General features: G+C 37.8%; 1 protein-coding gene across 1 annotated transcript in view; it reads right to left on the reverse strand.

Moving 5' to 3' along the window:
• Window positions 1-25182, reverse strand: part of DMD (dystrophin) — a 2022811-nt gene that overhangs the window by 1966711 nt on the left and 30918 nt on the right. The window lies entirely within an intron of this gene.

Genomic DNA, 25182 nt, shown 5'->3' on the forward strand with positions numbered 1-25182 from the left:
TAAAGATCTGGAAGACTGACAGATTTTAATAAAAGGGGAAGGGTGAGAGCAGAAGGATCATTGCTTTAAAAAGAGGGATAAATATAAGTAATATGTTCTTGGTGATGGGCAATTCTGCCTATTTTCATTTCTCTATTTAGGATATAGCCACCTTCACCCTAGAGTATATCTTCATATGCCCTAATCTGCTTCCTCTAGGCCAAAGTCTAAATCATCAAATATACAATAAGAAATCTACTTAGAGGATGCAATTCTCTAAGTGCACAGAAGGATACCATGAGAAACTGTATCAAATGCCTTAAAGGCACTGACCTGATCTACAGATGAGAACTTTTGGGTACCTTCAAGGAAGTATTACATCCTCTTTTAAGTCTTTTAAAATTATTACTTTAATAACGTATTATATCATAAAAGATACACAGAACTGATATCCAACGGAAGACTATGTTTGGTAGTTAAAATTCTTTATAAGTTAATATATTATTTAAATTCCTTTATGTGGTATATTTGATTCCTAGGGCTGCTATAACAAACTGGGTATTTAAAAGAACAGTAATTTATTCTCTCACAGAATTATTCCAGCCATGCTATCCTTGGGCTGACACAGTGAATGTTTCTGACTTCCGGCATTCAAACTCTATTTCCCTTCTGGCCAGGAGGCTAGAAATCCAAAATCAGAATTTTGGCCTGTTGGCAGGGCCATGCTCTCTCTGAAGGCTCTACCGGAGAATCTATCTAATGCCTCTCTCTTGGTTTCTGGTATTGCCAACAATTCTTGGCTTGCCAGCAATTTCTTGGCTCACAAACCCATCACCCATGTTTCTCCTTCTGTTTTCACACGCCATTCTCCCTGTCGCCTTCTCTGTATCTTCTCTTGTCGTCTTTTAAGGATATTAGTCATGTTAGATTAAGGGACCACGCTATCCCAGTGTGACATCACCTTAATTCTATCCACAGCAACTCCATTTCCTAACAAGGTCACATTTCTGAAGTTCTGACAAGGACATGAGTTGGGAGAACAGGGTACTCTCCAACCCAGTACACACAGTAATGCAATCCTCAGTGAATTGGCTCCTGTCAGTCTCTCAATTCTCAATTCCACCTCCTACTCTCACATCTAACTTAGCAGGCAAACAAAATACGGGTATAAATGAAAAGCAGTACCTAGCTGATTAAAGGAGAAAGAGGCCAAAGAGTAAACAGGTGTGGATTTGGTGGACAGAGATGTCATGTTATAGTACAAAACTCTCAAAGTACACAGAAACCAAAAATAACTCATTTAGATCAAGCACAACCATGGTAATAAAAAGTCATTACCTTATGACTTTACACAAAATGATGACCTATGTATTTCTGTGCTGATCACTCAGAATGCTTGTGTTTACATGTAGAACATTCTACTTTTATTTCAGGTTCTAAAGGCTCTGGAGTCCATTAAAGTATTTGTTTGTCTCCTGCAGCCTGTGCTCTCCAGCCTCTCTGTCTGGCCCTGTGCCTACCTGAGGGATTTAGGAAGCTTCCAGTGAGGGTCCCAGCATGAGCAGCTTCATCAGAAACTGCTGTGGCTGTGGTTTCAAGCCTGGTTCTTGCACTGTTTCTCAGGACCCATGGTCTGCCCTATGCTCCAGTAAGTTGTTTCCCTCTTCAGTCCTGTGAGGCCTGAACTTGTAACTGGAAAGAGCTCTTTTGACTTCCTGATCCTATCTTCCTGGACTGGCACCCTGACCCTCCATTTGCCATGGTCAGAATGAGGTGTGCAATCGATAGATAATCCTGACACTGCGCTCTATTTCTTCACTTTATCTACGAACCCAAGATCCCAAAACCTTTGCCAACCGCTCGTGACTATCAGGTGTATCTACCTGTTATGAAACACACTTGTTGGTGACAAAGGGGAGCATCACCTCCCTCCTGTTTCTCAGACCTAGTGCCCCAGGACTCCAGTGAATTGCCCTACCCCTGGTCTATCCAGTCTCTAGAACCCAGTTATCACTCATTTGGTGATGTACATGAACCAAACTCCATTTAAATCACATTAATCTGCCAAGGACTCTCATTTTTCAATCAAACTGACATTTTAAATGTCAAATGACTTATAGTATATCACTTGAGTGATCATGTCAACATATTCCCTTCTATTTAGGAGATGAACTATCTGCTTACATCAATATTTTTAAATACTGAAGGAAGCAAGTGTCAAAAGTATGTACATTAATGATGAATTTACTACTTTGATATCCCACATGCCTAAAATATAGAAGTCATATTTCCAATAAAGCTCAGCCTCCAATAAGTTACTATAGCAGCCAAAATCGGTAGGTAACATTCACTAGATATCCACCACATATGAAGAATTATACAAAACTGCATCATATCATACTCATGTCACTGTTATTGCCACTTTACAAACACAGATTTAGTGACGTTCTGGCACTTTTCCAGCATTACAATTAAAAGCAAGGGAATTTCTCATTCAGAATAAGCAGCAAGTTAGGGGGTAATCAGAATTTTTGTATCCCTTGAAAGTTCTTATGTTGAAACCAAATCCATATGTGATGGTATCAGGAGCTGGGGGCTTCGGGAGATGATGAGGTCATGAGGGCAGACCCCCTCAAGAATGGAATTAGTACTTTCATAAAAGGGACCCCACTGAACTCATCCCCCTTTCCACTGTGTGAGGACGATGAGAGAGAAGACAACTGTGAACTAAGATGGAGGTCCTCACCAGACACCAAATCTGCCGTCACCTTGATCTTGGACTTCCCAGCCTCCAGAAATATGAGAAACAAATTTCCATTGTTTTAAGCCACCTGTTCTATGGTATTCTATTACAGCAGCCTGAATGGACCGAGAGAGTGGGTGTGCCCTACCTCCTTGCTACCCATTCGATCCTCCAGCTTTCTCTTACAACTTTAAAAATAAGATCAACATCCTACCTATAAAGTTTTGATGCTTTGCACTTTTAATGTTCCAGATTTCTTTACTATTTGTGCATGTGACAATGAGTCTGACCAACAGTGGCCCCAAGCCCACCACTAAGTGAAGCCTTGCAAAAGCAGTGGCTTCCACACACCTTCCCGAAAGCACCTCTTCCACGGTCAGACTTCGCAGACCAGCTTCTCGGATTTTCACACAAACTGAACTTTTCTATCCACACCATCTTTGGGTGACGTGGTTAGTGTCTCTGACTTCCTCCTTTCAAACTCCCCTTTCTCAGCTCTAAAGCTCATATTGAAGGCTATTATTCTCACTGTATCTGAAATGCTTTTATGTGTTGACTGAACCATTCGTTTCTCATTCCTGAAATTTTTTTCTAACGTCTATGTTCATTACCTTCATAATCTTCTTGATAAAAATAACAACAACATGGGGCACCTGGGTGGCTTAGTTGGTTAAGCATCTGACTTCAGCCCAGGTCATGATCTAGCCATTGCCGAGTTTGGGCCCCACATCGGGCTCTGTGCTGATAGCTCAGAGCCTGTTTCAGACCCCATGTCTGTCTGTCTGTCTGTCTCTCTCTCTCTGCCCTTCCCCCACTCATACTCTGTCTCTCTCTCAAACATTAAAAAAATAATAAAATAGAACAACAGCAACAACAGGCCAACCTCCACACTATATGGCCCCTTCAGGGAACTAAAAGAAAGTTATCCACTGGGGTAGACTCAGCCACCAGAACCAGTCAGGACAAGGACAATGCATCTGTGTGAAAGAAGGCTCTACTTCCTCAGGGCAGATGCAGTTACATGCCAGGGAGCATAGCTTGGATGCCTTTATGGAAGGCTGGATTTCAGCCTCACCTGCCCCACCTCATACCCCTGGCCCAAACATGCCTGGGCAATGAAAAAGAGCACAATGGTACATGACATCCTTAAATACATTCCATTGAAATAAATAAGTAACTTTGGTAAGGCAAAGTCAAATTCAAAAATCTATTATTAGAAAGCCAAAGAAAACATTCTAAAGTCCTTCAGTGATCTTAGATGGTAAAGTCTGATTAAGACATTAAATACCAATATCTGACCCCATGTATCAAGGATAAATGTGATTCTTTCAAAGGAAGTTTTCTAGCTATCAAGGGTTTACTATCTCTGCAAAATCTACATGGTAACATTTGTCTTGCATGGCCAGTGACAATCTATTAAAGTCACAGAGACAGTATTAGCCACCTTTAATCTGGTATAATAAAATTTAAAGGCCAAACTTGGAGTTTTTACACTTTTATCATAATGAGATTAGAACAATATAAATGAATTAAATTCCCAACATTGGTGTTAAAGATTCACTTTTATTTTAACAATCATGCTGAAATTTTGTAACACATTTGATATTACAGATTACTTTGCATTGGCATAGCATTTTATTGTTTACAGAGCATTTCACATATCTCATTTAATATTTAAGCAAAACATTAAATGGAAAATTACTGATCCCATTCTACAGATGAAAATTTGACTCTCAGTGTACTTAAATACCCTTTTTTTTCAGAGCAACACAGGGCTTCTGATTTTATCCAAAATCCTCATCACTGACTTCATTCACTGAGCACTGTTCTGAGAGCATTCCCAAGCCACGTTTCCTTCCCAAGGCAGCCTTTAAACTCTTATTGCCGCATGACAGAATTCCTCCTTCCCATATCACAAAACCTATCTTGGACTCTAACACTACCATGTCCAAGCATGGAAATAATTTAGCTCACCAGGCTTCGGTGTTTATTTCTTGTTTGTCACTTTCACCAAATTATGTTCCTTCTGCTTCCCTAAGTTAACAGTTAACCTGCTTCTGGAACTCTGCCCTAACTTTCCTGAAGTTATGCAGCTACTAAGCTATTTTACATTCATATTTCCAAAATTAATATCTCATCATGGAGTAATTAGAACTAGAAATGAGCCTTAACACACTATATCTTTGGATGAGGAATGTGGGAGTAAGTGACCTGGGAGAAAAGAGGCAAAGAGAGAGAGAAGCTGTTGGGGGGACAGTAACTGTGGTACAAACACTGTTCTAGAGTCTGAGGCTGTAAGTTCAAATCCCACAGTGACAACTGCAAGGTTTGTAATTTGTAACCTGTAGGATTTACATTCCTTTTTTCTTTTTAACGTTTCTTTATTTTTGAGAGAGAAAGAGAGATGGAGTACAAGCAGGGGAGGGGCAGAGAGAAGGGGAGACACAGAATGTAAAGCAGGCTCCAGGCTCTGACCTGTCAGCCCAGAGCCTGACGCGGGGCTCAAACTCATGAGCGGTGAGATCATGACCTGAGCTGAAGTCCAACGCTTAACTGACTGAGCCACCCAGGTGCCCCTACATTCCTTTTTGGTAACAGACTGGTAATAAAAACTACCTGTCACACAAGGTTTTATAGAAAATCCCATAGGATAACTATGTGAAAACTCTTTGAAAGTATCAAGTGTCATTCAAATATCAAAGACCATTTCGGGCGCCTGGGTGGCTCAGTCGGTTAAGTGTCCAACTTCAACTCAGGTCATGATCTTACGGCTCGTGAGTTTGAGCCCCGCGTCGGGCTTTGTGCTGAAACCTCAGAGCCTGGAGCCCGCTTCGGATTCTGTGTCTTCTCCTCTCTCTGCCCCTCCCATGATCATGCTCCGTCTCTCAATAATAAATAAACGTTAACTTTTTTTAAATATCAAAGACCATTTTAATAATTAGCTTGTGAGCAAATGATTAAGGACCAAGACTGCCAAACATATACTTAAATCAATGAAGTAAAGGCTTTAGAGTATAGCCATGACACGACTCAATCATGTTTTAACAAGAGTAATCTTATAGGACACTCTGAAAGGGAAAGAAAGAATTAGTGAGAAAATGGAGATGAAATCCTAGACCAGGATAATAGCCACTAGAATATGAAGAAAGGGAATGGACGTCAGTAACATGTCAAATGCAGGTTTGATAGGAATTGACAGTAAAAACAACGAAAAATATATGAAACTTACTCCAAGATACCAGGTCCAAAGGACTGGAAGACTCAGGACCTGTTGCTAGAATAGTGGGAGCAAGTCAGAGAAAACTTCAAGAATCAGAAAGCATATACACGTTGTTTAGTTTTGGATATTTTGAGAGCCACAACCTAAAAGATGTAGACTGTTCTATGCTGAATACATCTAAGTCACTATGAGCCCTCTGTTTTAATGCTCCTTTTGGCATTTTCAAATCCTCATTTAACTTCATGTAAAATTTTCATTGCTTGTACATTTGTGTAAGAAATTCATGTCATGTGTTTGTGCTCCAAACATTTTTCGTCCTCTAATAAGTTTTACTGCTTCTGAGAATGACCTACAATATTAGGTTATTATTTGTTGTATTTGTCTAGCAACAGCATAAACTACTGATCGATGTGTGACATTTTAGGCTTCTCTAATAATGAAACTGAAGGCAAGTCCACTTCTGTTACAGTTCTGCAGCTCACAGAAGGCAAAGCACATTTCCATCTTCCCTTGGCTTCACTTAACATGTGTTGGAAAAAATATACAATTTTAAAAGGAACCCTTAACATATCTACCTTCACATTAAGTAGTGTGGTATGTCAGGCCAGTAACAAATATGAAAATAATGGAATAAGATCCTTACAGAATAGATTTATAGAATGCCTCGTCAGTAAAGAGGCCACTCAAAAAGATACACAAGTTTTAGGCAAAAACTGCTCAGGATCACATTGCTCCCCTTATTCATAATGATAAGGCGATTGATCATGTAACTTCAAGAGTGATGCAATGCAAGTTAAAAGTTCTTCAAGGTAAATACATTTTCAATTTCCAGAGCGCAAAGAGCAAATCGACCCACTCGTGTGTTTTCCAAGACAAAAACTTAGAAAGTTGTCAGGTTCTCATGAGCCTCTCCTACCCACAGCCAATATGTTGCTTAATGTTGTGAGTTCTTTTTTGTTGTATTCCATGTCTTAATAACTCTTTTCCCTTCCCTTGCCAAAATGAAACCCATATGTTCTCCCCCCCCCACCACATGGTTCTCCAGCAAATACTGTAGCTACTATTCCCACTTATTTTTATACATTTAATTTTTGTACACTAATTCCAAAGTCACTTCGTCTCTTGAAATTTGCAAAACTGTTAGAGATCAAGTCTGGTTCATGCCCTGAAAGGGTGTTTAATTACTTGAACTTAAGGCACAATATTCCAAACACACGCAAAATGGACAGAATGTACACAAAGCAAATTTTTCACAAAAGTGGGCAAAAACATGTGCCGAATTCATCTGTAGCTGCCAGAAAAATAAAGAAATAAATAAATACAATTACTTAATTTTGAAAAGCCAGGCCATTTCTAAGCTTTAAACTACCTTTGGAAACTTGACAACTTAAATTTTATTTACTTGAGAAGGACAGGACTGACTCTTTAATTGAAATCATCATTCTTGATCCTTAACCAATTTAAAGATCAATAAATTCACTTTGAGATGATCAATCATACACAAATGATAAACTCTAGTGATATAGTAGCTCACGAATGCCCTGGTTTAGTTTCTAAAAACAGATAACCTAGTTGTACAAGTACCATGTGTCTCTATATTTCAAAGTATAAACTCTTCTTAGGGGTAGTTATTACTACACTATTTTCACAACATACCTTTGCATCAGGCACCAAAAAAACAGTAGTATCAGTCAGAAAATAAGAGGCCAAATTAATAATGTACAGGGCTGAAATGCAAACCTGAAGTGCTGAAAGGTGTTCTAGCCCAGGAGGGCCCACAGACGCTCAGTAACCCTGCCTTCTTTGCTCTTCTGGGCTGATGGCAAGCATGCCTATTACATTCCTGTACTTGCCTACCGAGTCCAGATGGGACCTTCTCATCGTTTCAGTCCAAGAAGATACTACCAATTAATTAGAGTTGGCACTTGAGGTTATCCTCTGCTTTCTTTTTCTTTTTGGCACCCAGACCAAGCTAAATTAAAAACTTATTAAACATCTCTTCGGTGAGATATTATGAAATTTCAAGACATGACTGCTTACATCTCCAGATTTCTAACTATAAGGGAATGAAGTTCAGGATGCAACTTACATGTGGTTAGTAGTGTATAGCTTTCTACTTCATCCTAGTGAACTCGCCGACTTTAATAAGTAATTCTCAAGACAACATGTCCTCACCATCCTGACAAACCCACAGAACTTCTGCTCCTTCCTCCTACATGTCAGTTGGGTTTCATCACTCCACGAGAAAAATCACAATTTTCTTTCTGTTCTGTGAGTTCATAATTGGAAGTGGGAATAAGAAGTTGGGGGGAAAATCCCTTAAACTTCTGCAACAGAAACAGACCACCTTTTACTTCTGCCTAGTTTTAGCACATTCAATAAACAAGAACATCCATCAAAGACTATTTCTGTAGCCTGAGGACATGTGGAGAGCGCAGGGGAACAATGCTAGCCTTCTTTTTTTTGAGCCTTTTTTGATAATCCACAACTATCTTTTGGAAGTGTGATTTATAACTATTAACTCAACAATGAAGAACTCCAACCATTCCACCAAAATAAGCAGAGACAAGTTAGAATGAATATAAACAAGAATAGGAGATATGAATAAAATGCATTTTAGAGAAGTTCGGCAATAAATTATTTCTCAAATGACTGACAACAGAGAACCACAATTCCGTGTGTGTGTGTGTGTGTGTGTGTGTGTGTGTGTGTGTGTGTTATCCCAGTTACTCTAGGTAGCAATATATAAAAACATATTAAAATAAGTACCACAGTCTACTATGGTTAACAATACTATATTGCATGTAGTTAACAATACTGTAGTTAACAATACTATATTGCATGCTGGCAAGTTGCTACAAGAAGAGATCTTAAAAGTTCTCATCACACACACAAACAAATTAACTATGTATGGTGACGGATGTTATTGTGGGGATCATTTGTTGTCATATCAGAATATATATAAATATCGAATCACTATCTTGTGCACCTGAAACTAATACAACATTATATGTCGATTATACGTCAATAAAAAAATAAGTACCAGAACAGAGTTAGTCGTAAACTAAGGGGAAAAGAGAAGATTCTGCCATTGCCAATGCTATTTCACACAAACAAAATAGAACGAAGGAGGTCACCTAAGAAGAAAACAAAGGCATCAAGTGAAAAGAGTAATGAAAAGAAAACATACAGTAGGGGATGATAGGGTGTTAAAAGACAACCCCCTTCCCCCACTGCCAAGAAAAAAGGCTGCAGGAGAGCAGAAACTGAGGATAAGGTAAGCTCTGAAGTTTTGATATATAGGAAGAGAGGACAGTAACTGAAAGTGAGTAATGGCGTTGTTTTAGGAACAGAATGGGAGACTGAAGGCGGCTTTGTGAACTGATTGGAAAGGATGGTGCAGGAAGGGAAGCACTCAGTGTGGGAACTGGGAGATGGTATAAGATACAGGAATACCAGGCCAGGAGAGACTGCAGCAGTGCAGACCAGATTTTTAAAATATGACGGAGTGATTGATATAGGTGGGATAGTAGTCTGGATGTTAGAAGGAAACATATCTCAACATTATCATTATCAGTCATCACGGAGAAAGGGAAAGGAATAATTTAACAGGAAAGATACGTTTGCAGGAAATTAAAAGTGAAGTAAGATATATGAGAAGATGTGAGAAAGAGATCAACAGAGAATTTTTCTTCAAAAATAAAATGGAAGTAAATTTGAGAAGTATTTCTCTTCTCAAATAGTAATCAATACTGTTAAATCAATTAAAACTTCTACTAAAAAAGCACAGCACAATTTTCCATATGCAGATGAATTCAATGAAGAAAAGACTTGATTTCTAAATCCGGAACAAATGGATGTATTTTGATTTATACAGCTTTCAGGTTACTATTCTAGTAAATATTTCAGTGAAATTACTTCCTACATTTGTTTGGCATTATGGAATATGCATCTAAAAATGCATGTACCCTGGTTTGTACATTTAGATCTACTTTTAAGTAAATTTCCCGATTCTGTCATTTTTGCTCTGTTCAGTTCAAATGTTCTGTAGTGAAAAGAACCTTGGACTAGAAATCTTGGTTGGGCTTCATTTGTGAGTATGTGTGTATACACACACACACTCATCCCCCCCCCCCCCACACACACGCTCCTTGGATGGACATGAATAGGTAGTTGAAACTAAGTTGGTTTTTACTCTTCCATCAAATAAAAGTTTAGATTCTACCTAAGTAAATCTAGAAGGCTGTTAAAGGACTATTAGCACATTGGAAAGTAGTTTAAAGCAGAAAAAGCACCATCAACATCTACCTATTATTCACTGATTTACTTATCCATTCCACAATTTAAGTATCCACTAGGGATCAGGCATGGTCTGTGTTCTGAGATTACATCTCTGAATGAGACTCATATTGTCCCTGCCCTCCCATTATAAATGTATTGATATTATTAACAAATGACCTATTTCTGAGACACCCTGAGCATTCTTACCATGCTGAGAAGCAATGCTTGGGCAATTTTTGCTGAAGAACATTAAATACCATAATTATGGAAACTGAGGGGTAATTCAGGTTATTGTCTGGTGTTCAGTTAATTTTTCTGTTTTCATTCTTCTATGGATTTTAATGTAAACAAACTAACTTTTACCTTAGGGGCCCCCGGGTGGCTCAGTTCAGCATCCAACTTTTGATCTCGGCTCAGAACACGATCCCAATGCACTGTTGATGAGGTTGAGCTCCATATCAGGCTCTATGTTGACAGTGTGGAGCCTGCTTGGGATTCCCCCTCTCTGCTTCTCTCCCACTCATTCTCTCTCAAAATAAATAAGCATGAAAGAAACAAGTTTACTCAAGGTCTTCCTCACTGCACACCTTCCGGCAGCACCATTCACTCTAGAATGTGATATGAACGGCATGCCCTGGAGTTTGTGCGCTAAGTAGGACCACTTCAATTTCTCTTTTTCAGTTTGATTAATAATACTTGGAAATATTTCAACTGTGTATTATAAAACAAATTTGGACTTACAAGAAAACTTCAGAAATTAAATCACGTATTCCCATATACCCTTCACCCAGAAACTTTTTTTTTTTAAACTTTACTTCATCTGAAGTATAATTTCTCTTTTGTCTGTACTTTAGGCCCAATTTCTACTCAGAAGAACAACTGTATAATGGAAATCCCTTTAAACGTGCTGGGCATACAAAAGTAACTTTGGGGAAAGTCTAGTATAAAGCAGTAAGATGGCTTATTGTATTTATCTTCAATCACAGGGGACCAAAACTTCTCATAGAAACACCATGTACGGCAAGAGCAGTGCCAAAGAACTTAAAGCTTGGACCTGGGAACAAGTTGGCCCAGGGTCAGTAAGGGGAGAATAATATCGTGTATCTTTTAAAGGTTTTTGGAGCGTTAAATGAGTTAATATTTACAAAGTGCTTAGAACAGTATCTGGCACAATGTAAGCACCATTAATGGGTGATACAAATAATTTGACAGGCAAACCAAGAGCACTCATTCTGTTTTGTAACATCAGACCATGGCTACATCTAACCTCTAAAATAATGGGAAATATTGGTGGAAACAGAGAGAAGCACATGTCTCAGTGTACTTAGGTGTTTATTTTATTTCTAAATTTCCAGGGTTCTATAGGATGTAGTGAAATCAGAATGTCTCATTCAACTAGGCTTACCTTTAAAGGCAAACATACAACGTGATGGTTGCTGTCATTATATAATATACAAAAGTAGCTTCATTCATTGTTTATTTTTTAACATCATAAGGAGCTTTGGGATCCTCTAATACTGCCCAGTCTTAATTCTTACCTTCATTCTTACTTTATGGCAGTGGGGACTGTAGATATAGAGCTCAAGTGTTTTTGGCAATCTGTAGATCATAAGCCATACCTTGAACACTGGTTTTCAGATTAAATACTAGAAAATTCTTGACATATTGAGTCTTATTAACTTGAATTCAGATAATTTAGGTCTTAAGATAAATTTAAATTTACCATATTTGGAAATACCAAGGTAAGTAAACATGATGGGGGAAAAAAAGCCGCATGAGTCCTCTTGGGAAATAACAGAAAAGAGGTAAATGGAAGGTGGAAAAGGACAGTGGAAAGCAAAAAAGTAGATCAGCAGAAACTATCAAAATTGCCAGCAAAGAGTTATAGGATCAAACCCAGTACACTGACATACGGTGCCTGAATGTGGCTGGAAGGTACCCAGCATTACTGATGGGAAGAGATTTTTGAGGGTAATGAAAACAAAACTAATATTGGTAAAAAGAAAAAAAAAAGAGGAGGACCAAAATGGATTCATTTGTGCCAATCCCACATCATCAAACTACAGTTTAATACCTAACTCATTTGCACTTTCAGTGTTCCCCAGAAATACAGTTTTAACTAGTCAGTCTGAACATTTCTGCTCAGTACCAGTGAGGTAGTCTGCCACACACACCCTTTCTATACCCTAAATGAAGATGAGACAGTCTGCTCTTTCCTTGTTTCTAGCCTCCTTCTTCCTATATAAGCCCACCATTCTTTACAGCTCCATGACGCTCCTTCGTACTAGCTAGCTGGGGTGCGGCCAGATTCATCAATCAACCAATAAAGCCAAGGAGATCTTTCGATTTTGGTTGGCTGAATTTTTGTTATTTAACAATAGCAAGGTCTAAAGGATACAAGTGGATCCCTCAGTGAAATATAACCAACTTTAGGACTGAGAATTTCAAATAAAAGGCAGTATAGATAAAGGGTTATTACATGAGCATTAAAACTGGCAAAGAATCTATCAATGCCTGAATATTTCTTCAATTTCCAAATTAGACCTTTTACAACTCTTTATAAGATAGTAAAAATGTTTAGCCTCGATTGATTCTATTGCATTCACAGAAGGTTTCTGAATATTTGTTTTTCATCCGATCCACCTTTAACATTATTAGGGCCTCCTAATTATGTAAGTGCTTATATTACCTAATGAACAGAAAAACCAAATCACTATTCATAACATTTCAACTGAGCTTAAGCTTACTTAAATCTCTCCTAGAATGCTAAATGCTGTACATTTACAAAAATCAATGGCTAGAAAATGTAACTGTCAAGGAAACTGCTTTAGTTACTATTTATTGGAGTAAATTTACTGGACACTAAGGCCACCTAAACAATATCACAGCTCTCTACGCCCTACAGCTGCCAATATATTGATGAGGTTAACAATCTTTGGATGACAGCTTACATTTCTTCTGAAGCTAGTCTGAGGATCCCATTAAATATATTTCTGAACAACAATGAAAATGTCCACATGAAAGTATAAACCAATTTCAGGTGTTCAAGTTAACAGACTAAACAAAGACAGACACTTCCTTCCAGGCAATGTCCAGACCTCGAAATTAAAGACGGAAGCCAACTGTCACAATTTAACAAGTTAGGGAATCTCACTTGAATTGTGATGCTGACTGGCCTAAAATCTGATTTAATATTTTCTCAGAATATTTCATTCATCAGATAGTCTATTTGCTACTTATTATTTACCAATTACGGGCATGTGTGCCAATGAGAAATAAACTGAAGAATTCAGAGTCTAGAGTGAGAGTGAGAAAAGCAGCCAATAGGACAACACAGAGAAGGATCTTTGAACAGACCTCCAGGTAACCACTGTCGGCTTAGCCAATTTGCTAGCTTAACAAACATTCTGCATATCTTTTAGAATGCACACCGACTAATGTTTAAGATAAAAGATGGATTCTTTTAGATAACACTCAACTCTCTGGTAGGCACACAGGTTCTGCTCCTACTAGGTGAGTATGTACCAAGTCAAGTTAATTAAGCCAGCTATAATTAGTTGAAGAGTTATAGGGGCACCTGGCTGGCTCAGCTGGAAGAGTATGTAACTCCTGAGCTTGGGATGGTGAGTTCAAGCTCCATGTTGGGTGTAGAGATTACTTACATGAACATAATTATCTCTAGTGTTGTATAAATTAAGTAAAGATTCTCAACTGACAAATTTAAGTTCTAGAAAGACAAGGGTTTGTAATCGGCAAGTAATTAGAATGGTTTCTACTCAATATTTATTGCTTAAATACAATTACAAAAGTTTAGTGACACAAAAACTAAACTGAGTATTGTAAAATTTGGTTAAAAAGTCTTCAGTTCTCTGTGCATATTGTTTCACAGGTTTATATTTATTTTTTTTTAAATTCTTTTTAATGTTTATTTTTCAGAGACAGAGGGAGATAGATTGAGAGTGGGGAGGGGAAGAGGGCACGGGAGGCAAAGAATCTGAAGCAGGCTCCAGGTTCTGAGCTGTCTATACAGAGCCTGACACGGGGCTGAAACCCATGAACCAAAATTGGACACTTAACTGACCGAGCCACCACGTTCCCCTATTTAAAAAATTTGGGTATAGTTAACACACAGTGTTACATTAGTTTCAGGTGTACAACATAGTGATTCAACATTTGTATATGTCATGCTGCACTCAACCTCAAGGGCAGCTACCATATGTCACCATGCAACACTATTACAATACCATTGACTATATTCCCTGTGATCTGCCTTTTAAATTTTTTTTAAATATTTATTTTAAGAGAGAGCACACGCACACATGGGGTCAAGCAGGGGAGAAGCAGAGAGACAGGGAGAGAGAGAATCCTGCAACAGGCTCTGCACCCTCAGCACAGAGCCTGATGCGGGACTCGACCCTACAAACCATGAAATCATGACCTGAACTGAAATCAAGAGCCAGACACTTAACTGACTGAGCCACAAGGGCAACCCTATAATTCCCATGATTTACTCATTCCATAACTAGAAGCCTGTGCCTCCCTCTCCCCTTCACCCATTTTGCTCATCCCCCCTTCCATCCTCCTCCCCATCAGCAACTATCAGTTTGTTCTCCGTATTTACAGGTCTGATTATGCTTTTTAACAGGTATCTTTTCATTCATATCGAAATATAAAGAAACTGCAACTGGAAATTGTATTTTAGACTAGCTCTGGCAGTAAGAATTTAATGCAAGCTGTATACGTAGTTTTAAAATTTCAAATACCCACACTAAAAATATTAAGAAAGTAAAATTAACTTCAGGAATATGTTTTATTGGAATGAACATATCTAAAATATTGTAAATCAACGTATAAGCAATATAAAATTGACGTATTTGTCATTTTTTCATAGTAAGTCTTCAAAATCCACGACGCATTTTACATTTATGGCACATCCCAATTCATGCCAGCTACCTTTCAAGTGCTCATGCTCATGGCATGAGTTTACTATATTGGCAACAAGAGACAATATGGTCGTAGCTGATATGTGGAAAGAGAAAAACGACCTCATTCTCATCTGTGAATTTTTATTTAGGTGTGAGGTAGAAGAAGGTTTTTATAAACACGTGAATAAAGAATCTTTATTACATCTAGACCCACTGTGAGAGTGCTTTATCCATAGCCTTCTCCTGTATACAACCTATTTCTAAAAATCCCATTAAAAAAGTTAATCTTACTACAGAAATTTGGGAACCTAGCAAACTAAGATGTAGAAAAAAACATCATCAGTTTCAGTAACCAAGAAAACCATTAGTTTGCTGAACTTAGATAACTTGCCGATGGCAAAGTTACTTTCCCTGAGAAAGTCAGATAAGGATAACATGAGCTTACTAAAAAATGTTCAAGTACAATATTAAAAAAAATGAAGAATCATCGTTTTGTTTTTCTCCATGTCTGAGATCAAGGATTTTTTCACAGAATTTACCATACTTGAGGGTGCCTGGGTGGCTCAGTCAGTTGAGCGGTCGACTTAGGCTCAGGTCATGAGCTCACGGTTCATGGGTTTGAGCCCCACGTCGGCCGCTGTGGCGACAGAGGGGCTTGGAGCCTGCTTCAGATTCTATGTCTCCTTCTCTCTCTGCCCCTCCACCAATGGCACTCTGTCTCTCTCTCTCTCAAAAATAAATAAACATTAAAAAAAAATAGTGTACTTGAAAGGAACACGTGATAGCCCCGTTTCTACTTTACAAACTTTGGATAAAATAATTTTTAATTTTGGGGCGCCTGGGTGGCTCAGTCGGTTGAACACCCGACTTCGGCTCAGGTCATGATCTCACAGCTCGTAAGTTCGAGTCCCGGATTGGGCCTTGTCCTGACCACTCGGAGCCTGGAGCCTGCTTCGGAATCCGTGTCTCCCTTCTCTCTCTGCCCCTAACCCACTCACATCCTGTCTTTGTCTCTCTCAAAAATAAATAAACATTAAATTTTTTTTTAAAAATAATTTCTAATTGTTGCAGAGGTACATTTTGTCTCGCCTATGGATGTCCAATTTCTCCAGCACCATTTCATAAACACACTGTCCTTCCACTGAAATTATTTTGCTCCTTTGTCAAAAACCATTTGAGCATATTGCTGTGAGTCTATTTCTGGGTTCTTTACTCTGTTCCATTGATCTATGTGTCTATCCTCCTGAAGTATCACACATTTCTGATTACTGTGCCTATATAAGCAGTCTTAAGAACAGAGAGTGATTTCATCAGATTTCCTTTTTTTTTTCAATTTTTTCTTTTTACCTATTGTGGGCTCTGCAAATTTCCATATAAAGTTTAGAATTAACTTGTGCATGTCTTTCAAAAAATTCTGTTGGTGTTTTAAGAGTAACTGTATTAAACTTATAGAATCAAATTGAGAAGAAATGACATATGAACTATGCATTGCAAGCCATGAACAAGATCTGTCCGTTTCTTTAGGTCTTTGATTTCTTTCAATATTATTGTGTAAATTTCTACATATAAATTCCACACGTCTTATTAAATATGTATACCTATGTAATTCATTTTCTTTGGAGTTACTGCACATGGTTTCATGTGTTAAATTTTGGTTTCTGTGTGTTTTTAGCATACAGAAGTACAACTGATTTCTGTATTGGCAAAAATATGGTAAAATTGTTGCTAATTTCTGTGTAAATCTTCGGAGTAATACTATAATGGATTTCTTTTTGAGGAGTTTTCTAGTTACAAATCCAATTTTTTAATGGTTGTAGGGCTATTCAGATTGTTAATTTCATCTTGATCTACTTGTAAGTAAAATTGTTGTATAAAGTTGTTCACAATATTCCCTTATTGTCCTTTTAATGACTGCACAAGGTGTTGTTTCATTCCTGATATTATAGTGGACTGGGTCTCCATCTCTAGATTTTTAACCAAGATATTGATTTGTTTTTAAGAACCTGAGGTGTTTCAGGAAAATCCTATCTTCAGAGAAGGGCCAGGATTCACTTAAGTCAAGAGAAATCTTTGAAGAAATGGAGAACATGCAAGTTTATATTTAAGGCATCAAAGTGCACATTAGTGGATCCCTTCACTAATGAGTCACAGCTCTCCAGATTTTATTGCATAAGCTTAACAAATTTAATGATACTGAAATAACTTCTGTAATTTTGGAAAACCCAGACCAGATGGATTGAGTACTTTCTCTTTAAACTATCTCTCTCAGATGTCGAATTGCCTCAAAATGGAAATCCAACAGATGAGATGTGCTTCCTGGGAAAGAGGAAGAGGTAGGGGACTTTATTTTGACCTGCTCTCTTGTCTGAAACCTCTGGGGATTTAAGGAAAAGTAGATGCAAGATGTGTCTTAGTTTTAATGTTAATGCTACGGTACAGCTGGGACTTGTCCTACATTTATTGAGAACTGTAATTTACAAAAACTAGACCCCAGCATTTTGAAAGCAGATTTGAGACCTCTAAAGCTATTTCTTTTGCAATTTTTTTTTCACTTCTGGTTACAGTCTATGATAGTGTCCTGCTTTGTTTTGTTTTCTTAATTTATCCATAGGTTATTCTTAAACCCTTGGAATCAATTCCTTCTATGTATGTGATTATGCATCCCCACACGGAACACCCAAATACCTGTCTTTTACTTTTAGTAAATCATGCAAAAATAATCAAGAAACAAATCACTTAGTTTTCTACTGCACTTTATCAAATCAGAATTGTCAGATACACTGTGTTTTATGGAGATTTGCATTTTTTCCACAAAACCTAAGAAGTAAAAACATATACAAAGGAAGAAATGACAGAAGATGGTGTGAGTATGAAAGAACATTTATTCAGTATCTTATTTTATTGTAGGTGATATGCTACATAGCAACCAACAACAGATAAGGGAGAGAATGTGAAACAAAGGCAAAGAGTGCTTTGGTTTTCTGTATTCTGTGCCTACCACCCATAGGGATACCTAGAAAACTGGTCTCTCGAACAGATTTGAAGAATCAATTTTCATGAAATAAACACTATTGGAGAGATTACATTCCCAAGGTAGTATTGTTTAAGATCTTATTCTGAATCTAACACATTAGTAGTATTTCACCAAGAACTAAAAACATGTTTAGTCTAAAGTTGACTATCTACCAAATGGTCTTAATCACGTAATATTAAATAGTACACACACTTGCATACAAATCAAGTTTTTTTTTTCCGAACAGAATTTTTTTTTTGAAAAAAATAGGAATGATAAAGTGACTGAATGTATACATATGTAGATACTTGCCATAGGGTGAAACTGATCAACATCATCCTTCTTTAAAGGTATACCCTTAATTTACTTACAAGGGGCTTTAGAAGTTACTGACTGAAATACCATACCTAGTAAGTTTTGTAAACAGAAAAACTCAAGATTTTGTGAAGCCCCACATCATTATTGATAAAACCATGACAATTAGTCCAAACTTTTATCAAAGCACTTTTTTTTTTCCAAAATGCAGTCTAAATGTCAATGTAGTTACAGTTTTTTATAATTTGGTCTCTAAGTTTGCTTAGGAAAAAGTTTTTAACTTGAAGCCCAGAGGTCTACTAAATTCCTAAGTTATAAGGGAAAATTTTATGTTTACAAGCCATTATTGGGAGTATAAACTCAGTGCTCATATTTGATTTTGAAAAGAATTCTTCATCATCTACCAATTAAAAACCAATAATTCAGTTTTAAATTTAAATGTACGTAGATACTGGCCAAATGGCTAAAATGTGTAAGTATTATAATCAAGAACATAGTTGTGTTTAAGTCCCTAAGTCTGTGACTTGACAAATTGAAACCTTTATGTCTTGAGCCAAAAATATACATATATGCAACAGAGATATTGAATAGAATGAAAAATTACAGTTTAAAGTATCTTCTCAGTGGGAGAATGTGTGCATTCATTACCAGTGCTGCTTTGAGATATCAAAGTGCATCCTCTTATCTCACCAACAGTAGCCCATTCATACCAGCTTAATGGAATACCAGCTGAGAATAAGCTTGATGGAATGATAACATTGTTAGATGCTGGAATTCTCACAAGAACTTGGCAATCTGACCAAGAGAATTAAGACCAATAAAAAATTCCAGAGTTAAGAAAAAAAATCATGATTTATCACAGCCTATTTAGGTTTCTATTATTACACCTAATATGACAGTAAGTTCAGATGATTCTTACAATTTGTTCGACATTTCACCAACCACCGCTGAGTGCTTCACCTACAAAGTGCTAAAAATTCCAGACATCATGTTAGAAAATAAGAGGGCAGGGGGAGAAGAGCTGCAGTGATGAATAATAATTAGCTCCTATCTAAGGACTTTAAAATCTGGTTGTGGAAGAAGCTACACAAGAAAACAGGCTCAGTAACTCCAAAAAGTAGAGTCTGAATTGGGAGTGGAGGAGTGACAGCAGTGCTCTCGGCTGCCAATCACCGGAAAAACAGCCAGAGCGGAAGACATCTCACTCTTCTCAAAGGGACTGCTAACTGTTTGGAGAATCACCTGTCAGGAGCACATCTTCTGTGAATATGCACAGTGTCAGGGAAGAGGAAGCTACTGAAGTAAGGCGTGGTGATGAGGTACGGAGAATTTCCTGAGCAATGGAAAATGAAAGTCTCCTAGGAATTCAAGGAGCCAGAAAACTGAGGGAGAGACAAATAGTACCACAAATGCTGCTGGAGATTTTGATATCTGCTTTTAGATTGTTGAGAAGTTTACACACACAGGTTTATTTAACTTTCTTTTGACCACTGTTTTCCTGAATGTGGCATCTGTCGGAAATTGGACTGTGTGGGTGTCTAGATTGATAAGGCTGATCTTTGCATATATTAACCTAATGCAGTACAACAACTAGAACAATGAAGCGGAGTAGTTTAGGGGAAGGAGATAATAATTTAGACTACAGGATTCAAGGAGAACTTGACTAAAGAATTAAGACTTAATGGGGCACCTGGGTGGCTCAGACCATTAAGTGTCTGACTCTTGATTTTGGCTCAGGTCATGCTCTCACTGCTCATGGAATGGAGCCGCATGTTGGACTCTGCATTGACAATGTGAAACCTGCTTGGGATTTTCTCTCTCCCTTTCACTCTGGCCGTCCCCTGCTCACACGTGTGCATTCTCTCCCTCTTCCCCTCTCTCTCAAAATAAACAAACATTAAGAAATGAATTAAGACTGCAGCTCAAGAAAGCAGGTTAAGTTTCGAACAGGGAAAGACTTTCAAAAAGATGGGACAAATTTAGAGTAGGATTCAAATAAGAAAAAGGATTGGAATTAAAGAAATCATTTAAATGATAGCGTAAAACAGAGAAAGCCTTGTCATGAAATTCATGCGTGAAACTCTGTCGTAGCTAATGATCTGTTCTGAAAAGAATCAAGTGGCCAGAAGTATTCTCAAGTTGCCATGCTTTGAGTCATGTGGCTTCCAATCTTAACTATATTACAAAGGACGCTAAATAAGGTGGGCGTGAAATGTCTGTTGCAAGGCAGTTGTCCCAAATTGGCAGCCACAAAGAGCCATTGACAATTTGATCACTTCCCTCACAGTCAATTTACCTTGCTTTCTTGCTCTTCCTGTGGCTCATCCCAAAGGCTATCAAGCATCACACACCCTTCCTCAAGACTACTAGCCTGTGATGGGAGAGAGGTTGTGAAGATGGGGTGTGCCGACTTTCTGTATCAGAGATTCTCTGTTGGATCATCAGAACAATCAAAGAACCAACCTAATTACGGGAGGAAAGACAGACAGGAAATGGCATTCCTCCCCTTCTTGTGGAAGGTATGACACCTTGGCTCTTAGCGTACAGAAGTAACAGAAGAACATTCTTCCCACACTGCCTTTGGAATCACTCCATTTGAGGGACAATGGAAGGACCCTTTATTATTGAAAGAGAAGAGCTGAGTAATAGTTTGAGAGCTAAATTCAGTACAGAGGTCAAGATGGCTACCTGGACTTCAAAACAGTAGGCCAACTTCCTCCTAATGGGCTTACGGAATTTGGATGGTAATACAGGGGCTAAACCAAGGAGGAACATCTATTTCCCACCTAAGGACAGGAATCATCTATTAAATACGTGATATATGCTCTGCACTTCAGATTTATGTCATTCAATGCCCACAACATCATGATTTAGGTAATATTATTTTCATTTTTATGGGAAAGAAGTACAATCGAGTAGAAATAACATGGACTTGAGAATGAGATACGTGTTTGAAACATGCATTAGCCTCGTAATAGTTCTCAGAAAGACATCACAACCCTTTTAGACTTCATTTCTTCACGGATTAAGCAGGGAAACATTCTCTTTCATTGGGAATGAGCGTGTATTCGTTCAACTCACTTTATAGTTAAGTTTCCTAAGAAAGGCACAAATATAAGAAAACTTACTACTTTCTTTACTGCATATTATGTGCCAGACTTTATTACATGTGAAGACTTTTCCATATGCTATTTCATCTAATCCTCACAGCAACCAGGTGAGGAGGGGCCGTTTTCCCAATATTTTATAGTCAGGCTATTAAAGCTCAGAGATATGGGGAAACCTGTTTAGAGTCTTAAAATGGTTAAGTGGCAGAACCAGTCATTTGATGCTGTCATTCCAGAGAGCCTTTTTCACAGGCATCAGAGGAAGAATAAAGGGCAACAGTAACAGCTAATGTTTAATGAGCATTTAATTTATGTGAGACTCTATCATAATCACATTACTTGAAGCAACCTATTTATTTACACTCAAAATTTATGGGAAAGGTACAATGATCTCCCTTACTTTACAGATGTGGAAACTGAGGTACATACATATAACAAACGAATGGAGTCAGAACTGTGTAAAGATCCCTTTACCACTTTTACATGAGTTTAGATCTATTATGCCATTAACAATTCTGAGGGCATCGGCATGTTACCTAAATCCTTGCAGGCCTCAGGTTCTTTATCCATGAACTGTTGGTATGGCTTGCCTGATTTTAACAACTGTAGAATTTTAAGAGCTGAGGGAGACCTGTAACTTTATCTGGTTCCATTTATAAACTTGATATACTCTCCATTTGAAGCTGCTCACATATGCAACTCTTCCAATGCTGTCACCCTTCAACTTCATGTTGCCTCCACCATTTAATCTTTTAAAATCAATCGTACTCTTTTTTGCTCATTATCCCTTCACCTATTACTTCTTGAACCTCACCCAGGAACAAAAGTGTAGGCTTAAATGTTGTATATTTCCATCCATGAAGATTAAGTTTTTCTCTAATCTTCCTGATTTCCAACGACTCAGTCTAAGCAAACCCCTTCTCCACATGCGCTTCGCCCCTTGCCAAGATTCTTGGGTATCAGTAACTCTGTTACCTAGTCTACTTGTGCAGGAGTATGTGGCACACCCTGTTTGTGTTCAGCCTTTTTTTTTTTTTTTTTAACTCCAAGATTTCTAATCTGGAACACTCTGTTTCTGAATTAGACCTGAACTAATTCAGGCTGTCAAGAGGCATGTGTCCTGAAAATTCCCCTGAGTCAGAAGAACAAATATTTCATATAAATAGAAACGCATACGAAATAGGGCACAGAGCTGATGTCAACAAGAGGAACCTGTCATTACAAGTATCTAGAAGGTGCAGTTACCTATATGCGATACATGGCTTCACCAGAGAACAGGCACACAGGCATTGACAGAAGAGTACAGAATTGCAGGAGTGTGTATGAGTGAGTGACTGAGAGAGAGAGAGAGAGAGAGAGAGAGAGAGAGAGACAGAGAGAGAGAGAGAGAGAGAGAGAGGTGTTGATGAAACAGAGCATTTGTGAATGGAGGGGCAGTAGGTAGGCAGGGAATGATATAAAAAACTAATGTCATTCATCTTGTTTTTTTATGGCATTTGATAATTTTAGCAAAATTACAATTTCTTGATGCATTCTCTAGCAAAAGGCTCTTTTTCCATCACTCCCTATCATCTATATGCAGTAAACCCTTGCCGTTAGACCACCTGCTCCTCCAGATAAAACTAATAAACTAGGACTTCAAACTGAATTCCCAATGTCATATCCTCCACAGACATATACACTTGTACATGTACCATATACACAAAGGTTTATGCAATTTGCGTTTTCCTTTTTTTATTACTACGTGTAATTTCCCAACTTTGAACACAGATATGTCCAGAACTAGGGAGGGGTTGGTTATCAAAGAAGCAACATAAATTTTAATAGATCAATTTAATGTAATGAGATTCATTACCAGGCTCAAACGTACTGTGATTAGAGATAGAAACAGAGATTTCAGTATCAATTGCTATGAAAAGAATGAATTAGACAATTTTGATACTACTACAAGTGAAACTAAGCAAAAGTATCCAGTGTGATTTGGGGGAAAGCTGGTCACAGGGAGCTGACTCAGCATGACCATTATTTTCACTCTGCTGGTTTCCTTCCTCCTGCCACCAGGAACAGGCTGGAGGTCCAGCAGCCTTCTTGGACCATGAGGTAACATTGGCATGGGAGGTAATACAGCAAGACTGAAGGTTCCTGGCTCCCTGAGGACTATGGCCCTGCCATGCCAGGAACAACTGAACCTCTTTCATGTGACAGAGCAATAAATCTCTCTTACTCAACAAACCACCATTTCAGGGATCTGTTACTTGTAGGCAAACCTAATTCGGAATGATGCAGCCATTTTTTCATACTCAAAATGTGAACTTTTCCATTATCGCTTTTGGCTGAACCTCAAATTTTTCCATACGATGAGAAAGTATGTTGTCAAAATACCTTGTCATTATTTTAGAACAATGTGTATATAAATATATTGAAATCCAACCAGACAAAATCTCATAAATGAACGCAAATGTGTAGCACATTTTCACCACACAAGTGCAAATTAAATTAGACTGCTCTGCCATAATAAAGAACCATTTGCTTGCTTTTGAGTGAAAAGCATCATGTAACTTTTACTGGTACATTTCTTTGAAAAGTAGCAAATCTTTTCTAAGTCACTCTAGCCTCTATGAATGCCAGGTATTCATTTCCACTGGAATGAAAACAGAATGTGGAGAGTCACATGACATAGGCAGATTTCAACTCAAGGGCAGTTAAGGGACCCTCAAGCAGCCAAATATTGTTTACTGCCAAAATGACTGATGCCTGTAGCCTTGAAATGAGGGGACATGACTATGATTAAAAATTTTTTTAAGTTTTTATTTTAATTCCAGTTAGTTAACATACAGTTTAATACTTGCTTGGGGTGTACAATATATAGTGATTCAGGAATTCCATTTAATACCCTGTGCTCATCATGACAAGAGAGTTAAACATTATCACCTATTTGATCCTTCTCCCCACCTCCTCCTCTCTGGTTACCATCAGCTTGTTCTCTATAGTTAACAGTCTGTTTCTGGGTTTTTGTCTCAGATCTCTCTCTCTCTCCCCTCTCTGTCTCTGTTTTCCCCTTGGCTTGCTTGTTTGGTTTCTTAAATTCCACATATGAGTGCTATCATATGGCATTTGTCTTTCTTTGACTGACTGATTTCACTTAACATTATCATCTCTAGCTCCACCCATGTTGTTGCAAATGGCAAGATTTCATTCTTTTTAATGGTTGAATAATATTCCATTGTAACTATGATTAAACTTCATCCTTAATAGATAATTTAGACATATGTATATGTCTAAACACATGTTATATATATGTCTATACATACACACACACACACACACATATATATATAGGTTATATCTCATTAAAATTTTAACAGAGTAAGAAAAGCTGAATTTTGAAATAGTTAAAAAAAAGGACAGTAAAGCCTGAATTTATCTAAAATAATCAGTATAGGACCATCAATATGTACTTTTAAAGGGTGGATATTTTTAAAAACTAACATCAGTCGCTAAATAGGGGATTTAAAATAACTATCAGAGTAATCAGTATTAGATATTGAAATACAAAATTGAATTTAGGTTTCCAGATGACAAACTTAACAGAAAAAGGA

The sequence above is a fragment of the Prionailurus viverrinus genome, chromosome X, assembly GCF_022837055.1.
Source record: "Prionailurus viverrinus isolate Anna chromosome X, UM_Priviv_1.0, whole genome shotgun sequence".
In the NCBI taxonomy this organism is placed as follows: Eukaryota; Metazoa; Chordata; class Mammalia; order Carnivora; family Felidae; genus Prionailurus; species Prionailurus viverrinus.